The sequence below is a fragment of the Gadus chalcogrammus genome, chromosome 4 (genome assembly GCF_026213295.1).
Source record: "Gadus chalcogrammus isolate NIFS_2021 chromosome 4, NIFS_Gcha_1.0, whole genome shotgun sequence".
NCBI classification, from domain to species: domain Eukaryota; kingdom Metazoa; phylum Chordata; class Actinopteri; order Gadiformes; family Gadidae; genus Gadus; species Gadus chalcogrammus.
Window position 1 is genome coordinate 32531313 of NC_079415.1, and position 6887 is coordinate 32538199.

Consider the following 6887-nt stretch of genomic DNA (forward strand, 5'->3'; position numbering starts at 1 on the left):
CGAAAACATGGGTATTTTTTCTTTAGTTCGTCCGTGAACTTACATTTACGTTTAAGCATGGCTGCAGACAGTGGCGATCCTAGGTCCAATTGCGCCCCGGGCAAGATTGTTGACGGGGGGGGGGGGGGGTTTCATTCCGTCTATACACGGCACCTTCTCAACGAGCACATGAGATCGGTCGCCCAATGACAGACTCTCTCTACAGTCAGCTCGCGCAAGAAGGTGGAACGTAAGGGAGATACCATTTCCAGAACTTGGAAGGCCGTAATAACCATAGACATATACAATGGTAATAACTAGTAGGTTATGTGAAAGACCCAGAAACACAAATATGCGACGAGGCAAAAAAAAATAAAAAGATAATAATAACAATAATATATATATTTTTTTTTTTTTGCGACGAGGCAAAATACCGGATTTTTTTGGAATCCCTGCCGGACGCATTTTTTAGGTCTCGAAAAGAGGACATGTCCGGGAAAAAGAGGACGTCTGGTCACCCTAGCTTAGAGTGGCCACTGGTTAGAAAAGTGCTACATAAATGCAGTCCAATCACCAACATCTCACACAGGAGAAGGTATGACAAAGCTGTTGACGTCGGGAATCGAACTCTGTAACTTTTCTCAGTTTGCAGTCCAAACCCAGAGCCCAACTCGTATGGCTCAGGAAACCCCAGAGATCCGGTTCTGGGCGGTTTGCTTTGGGTCCTACTCTGCTACCTTTCCTTATTCACTGCCTCTGTGCAATCCACTCCTCAAAGGTTCATTACATTTGCTTCACACACACACACACACACACACACACACACACACACACACACACACACACACACACACACACACACACACACACACACACACACACACACACACACACACACACACACACACACACACACACACACACACACACACACACACACACACACACACACCCTTTACAAGACGCCATTATATCCCCAGTCTTAGATGCTTCTAACCAACACTCAGAGACGAAAATAATGTCCTTGGAAGCCGCGACAAAGTGCCCACGCCGTATTAGGCATGGCCTCCAGTCTTACCGGCGCCACTGCGAGCGACGCAGTTAGCATCCGAATGCCACAGCGGAAACTCCTCGTTATCTTCCTCTTCTTCTTTCTCCTCCTCCTCCTCTGTAAACGGCAAATGGCCTCAGGGTTATCTTAACAGATACCTCTTTAATAATCGGGGTTGAGCTGGATTTGAATTTAAATATCTTTGAGTGGATGTGCTTCAGTTTTGTTCAAACTAGCAAGAAGGTCACATCTTCAAGCTGTAGTTGTTTGTTACAGACTCCTCTACCTTGGGAAATCAACAACACCTGCTTGAGCACATAATCATGTTTTAAAGTGATGTTGGTTGATCAGAAAACATTTGCTTATTTGCCAATATTGTGTACTGAGCCCGCATATATAAAAACCATTCTATAATTGACACGTTATCAATTATCAATGTACCAGAAGCATCTAGGCAGTGGAAAGCATTGGCATACTATTATCTTTCCTTGGTTGTAGTTTGTGTGTAATATTCGTTTTTAATTATATTACCTTCCAGCTCCTGATTCTCACCCCTGGTTTGTGAGAAAGACCTTTTCAAAGCTTTCCTTGAATAACACAACACGTGTTTCGGTCCTGTCCAGCATAAGAGGACATTTCACAAGACGACCAGGCAGATTCACGAACAAACACGTCCTTTGTCGTTGAGTGTTTTTTTGAATGTAGGAAGTAAACTTCGGCCCCCGCAGTGGGTGGCCCTCATACGACGGGGCCAACTCTTTTTTCGAAGTCTCCAACACACTCACACACTCTCGGACTGAGTTAATTCCCTCCTTCATCCCGAACAAGAACAACCCACAAAAAAGAACGCCTTTTCTCCCCATTATATCGCAGCGCTCTCTCTCTCTCTCTCTCTCTCTCTCTCTCTCTCTTTCTCTTTCTCTTTCTCTTTCTCTTTCTCTTTCTCTTTCTCTCTCTCTCTCTCTCTCCCATTCTTTCCCTCTCTCTCTCTCGTCCTTTTTTAGTCAAAACCGGGATTTGGTCAACTGTTCTCTCTCTTTAGTTTTCTCCTATGCTCTTCTTTATTTTTTGTTATTTATTTCCCCTACCATCGCTCAGATCACAGAGAATTCGTCCTTCACCGGTCTCTCTGAAGGGAATTGTGCTTCTCCCAGAGCTCGGCCAAAGGTTCTCTCGCTTTAGTTTTCTCCTAGCTCCACTTTCTGTTCGCGGAGAGAATTGAGGACGCGGGATGAGGAGAGGGAGAGAGAGAGAGGAGCTAGGTCGCAGGGGGGGTGATACCTGATGGTGTCCACATCAGGACAATGTTTTACATGCACCTCATTCTTTTGTTGTCACACAAGGTTTTCATCATTGTATTTGTACGATTTAATCACTTTTCGTTCGCGTCATCGTCGACGTACATAAACTTCGGACGATCCAGAACAGGAAACGAGAGGGCCTCCACTAGATGACTGGACAGCGATAACAATTTAAAAGAGAAAGAAACTATAAAAAGAAAAAAATTACGAGAGACAATACTTTTGTACGTCCTTGCACTTATAAATAAATAGTACTGAGCAGTGTGTAGCGTCTTATCCAAGCAATCTTTGTTGTGTACGGGGAATGGGTTAACCTAGAGATTGTTAGTGCTTGGCACTTGTTTCTATAAACATCCTTACTGTACCGACAGCGATATATTGTTGCTTCTCTTTCTTCTGCCTAATATACTTGTTGTAAGTCGCTTTGAATAAAAGCGTCTGGTAAATGCCCTGAATGTAAACGTGAATGTAACGTCTGGCCTCCTACAATCGGAGATTCAACTTTGATAAGGACCGAAAGTGGATTCACCCAAAAGCGTTGAACAAAAATAAACAAAAATCCACCCCTATTCATCATCGTCTGTGACTCCTCCCACCAGGGTCAGTGATAAAGTCATAGTTTGGCTGAGAACCAATAGCATTTCTTCATCGTGTTTATAGGCCCGTAGGTCTATGACTAACCGGGTCAGGGTATTTGACCGGCCTTATTCACAGCTCTCATGCCCCCCCCCCCCCCCCCCCACAACCCTTAAAACACAGACCCTTGAAGATGGCTGTTCATTTCCCCGTGGCGACGCGATCGATACATTCTACATATTAATTAAGTTGCCCTGTCGTTTCCATGGCGCTGTCTTCGCAGCGATGAGCTCCGCTCTCCCTGGACTTGTTAATACACACGCACCTACAGAAACACACACACGCACCTACAGAAACACACACACGCACCTACAGAAACACACATGCACACCTACAAAAACACCCATACACATACAAGAAAAACACACACCTACTCACACAGATCTACAAAAACACCCATACACATACACGAAACACACACACAACACACATTAGGCATCTCTGAAGGTGTGGTGTGTGTGTGTATGTGTGTATCCATATTCAAATCTAAACAACACGATGTGTGTGCCCGCTATTCAATGGTGCCAACTCTGTTTTTGGAAGTTCTCAACACAATCTCTCGGACTGAGTTCATTCCCTCCAAAAAAACACGCATTTTCTCCCCATTATATCGCAGCTCCCTCTTGCTCCCTCTCTCTCTCTCTTTCTCTCTCTCTTGCTCCCTCTCTCTCTCGTGCTACCTCTCTCCCTCTCTCTCTCTCTCTCTCTCTCTCTCTCTCTCTCTCTCTCTCTCTCTCTCTCTCTCTCTCTCTCGTTCAATGTTTCTAAAGAGGTCTTTGTCCTTTTCAGTTCAAAACCGGGATTTGGTCAACTGCACATCCATGCTATAGTTATTTATTTATATCCCTTGAGAAGCCTTTAATAAATAAATAAGATATATGGGCCGCGGAGGTGGAGGAAGCTGAACTCTGCGGCTGCTGGTGGCTTTTTTTGGAAAGTGGGTCGGGAGGCCCTTGAATGTGCGGCTACGGCTACGCTAACAATCGCGGCGCTTTGATTTGTTGTGAGCCACAATCGGAGGGTTGCTACTGGAAACAGGCCGCCTGCGAAATGGAGGCATGAATAATGGATCGTCGACTGTTTTAACTTCTATTGGTTCCTGACTCCTACAGGGCATTCTACCTCTCTCCCTACCTCCCTCTCTATCTATCTACCTCCACCACCTTTTGTCTCTCTCTCTCGCTCTCTCTCTCTCTCTCTCTCTCTCTCTCTCTCTCGCTGTCCCTCTGCCACTTTCACCTCTGTCTCTCCCTTTCATCCTGTCTGTTTCTGTCTCTCTGTCTCGCTTTACTCCTCTTCCTCCTAACGTCCTCCTCTTCCTCACACAGGGAGGGAGGGAGACAGACAGACGTGAGGAAAGGGAGGGAGACAGACAGACGTGAGGAAAGGGAGGGAGACAGACAGACGTGAGGAAAGGGAGGGAGACAGACAGACAGACGTGAGGAAAGGGAGGGAGACAGACAGACGTGAGGAAAGGGAGGGAGACAGACAGACGTGAGGGAGAGAGACAGACAGACGTGAGGAAAGGGAGAGAGACAGACAAATAGACATGAGGAAAGGGAGGGAGACAGACAGACGTGAGGAAAGGGAGGGAGACAGACAGACGTGAGGAAAGGGAGGGAGACAGACAGACGTGAGGAAAGGGAGGGAGACAGACAGACGTGAGGAAAGGGAGGGAGACAGACAGACGTGAGGAAAGGGAGGGAGGGAGACAGACAGACGTGAGGAAAGGGAGGGAGACAGACAGACGTGAGGAAAGGGAGGGAGACAGACAGACGTGAGGAAAGGGAGAGAGACAGACAGACGTGAGGAAAGGGAGGGAGACAGACAGACGTGAGGAAAGGGAGGGAGACAGACAGACGTGAGGAAAGGGAGAGAGATGTAAATGGTAGAGATACAAGGAGTGAGAGAGAGATGTAAATCGGACAGAGATGGAAATGGTGGAGAGCAAGGAAGTGAGAGAGCGGGAGATGGAGAAGATGGTCACTGAAGCGTATCTTTCTGGGAGGGGGTTCTTGGTTCTTCTCGGTGCTCGGCAGGGGGTTGTTGGATCTAATTATTTAGGATGGCTCATTAGGCCCCCCCCCCCCCCCCAGGAGACGCTGGAATCTCATGTACCTCTTCAGGTGGGAGAGAGAGAGAGAGTCATGGTTTTGCAGACAACAAGACATCATGTTTTGACATAGAGAGAGAGAAGGAGAGAGGGAGAGAGGGAGAGAGGGAGAGAGGGAGAAAGAGAGAGAGAGAGAGAGAGAGAGAGAGAGAGAGAGAGAGAGAGAGAGAGAGAGAGAGAGAGAGAGAGAGAGAGAGAGAGAGAGAGAGAGAGAGAGAGAGAGAGAGAGAGAGAGAGAGAGAGAGAGAGAGACCCCTAGTCGTTTTTCCTTCTTAATAAAAGAACAGAGAGCATTGAAGCCCAGGTCTGATCGTCGCACTTCACATGAACGACCACCTATTATTTTCTTCTTACAAACACACATATAAAAGCACTTTTGACGTTTTTGCTCTTGGTAATTAATGCTCTGGCTCTCTCCCTCCCTTGCTCTAAGCCTCCCTTTGTACCCTGTCTCCAGGAGCACAGGAGGGAAGGATTGTGTGGCTCTGAGTCATTGGTTTCCTTTTAATATGGAAATGGAGGAGATTAGCGCCGCAAACCGAGAGCTTCTGGTTCTGGTGTCTGGGAGGTTTCAGGGGTTTGGAGACTCCCAGGACCTTTCACCGCGGGGGGGAGGGGATGTGACACGCCAACAGACACGAGCACACACGCAGGCGTCCACGCGTGCGCGCACGTACAGGCTGACGCTCAGAATCATGTAAACATGCACACATCAAGAAAGGCACAGATGTACAGAAGAAGACACACACACACACACCTGCGTGCACACACACACACACACAATCATAAACATGCACACATCGATAGAGGCATAGATATACACATGCATACACACACACACAAAACATGCACACGTAAACACAGGCAGAGAAACATGCAACAAATACACACACGCACATGCACAAAAAGATATATGCATGCATACACACACACTCGTGCCCACACAAATAAACGCATGTACAGAAACAGGCACATGCAACACATACACACACACACACACACACACACACACAGACACAGACACAGACACAGACACACACACACACACACACACTCATGCACAAAAATACATTGAATCGCACACATAAAGACACACACTCAGACAGACATTTGTAGACGCTCTCTTCCTGTGCCACCCCCGAACGTCTCAGCAAAGGATTAGCGAGAAACGGTTCACAATTTGCCCCCACCAAAAAAAAAACCAAAGCATTGCGATGCAAGTTGTGTAAAGGCTGGGCTCTGCACGGTGACGCATGGCGCGTCAACATGTATAATTGAGTGATTCCGGTGGCCTACTTCTCTACCACTTGTGCCCCTTCTCTGCAGCAGAGATGGCTTTTAGTGCGTCGCATTCGAATCTGCAGGGTCTCCGAACTGTGTGTGTGTGTGTGCATGTAATGTCCACGTGTGTGTGTTTGATTGTACGTGTGGTGTCCGCATGTGTTTGTGTGTGATGTCCGCGGGTCTACCTGTACGTTTTCCTCGCGAGCACGACACCTGAAATGGCACCGCGGGATTCGAACTCACAACCTTGGGGTTGAGGGTTGAACTCCCTGACCGCTAAGCTGCCCTCTCCCACCGATGGCTGATGATACAGCAGAACAGAACACTTCATCTCCCTCCAACAGCTCCAGTGCATTGAATTGATCCGCAGTAATTGATTATATTCCAATAGGCCAACATGAATCTCTCTCTCTCTCTCTCTCTCTCTCTCTCTCTCTCTTCACCTCCTTCTCTCCCTCCCCCCCTCTCTCTCTCTTACGATCACTTGCTCTCTCTCTCTCCCTCCCTCTGCGCTCATACCGCT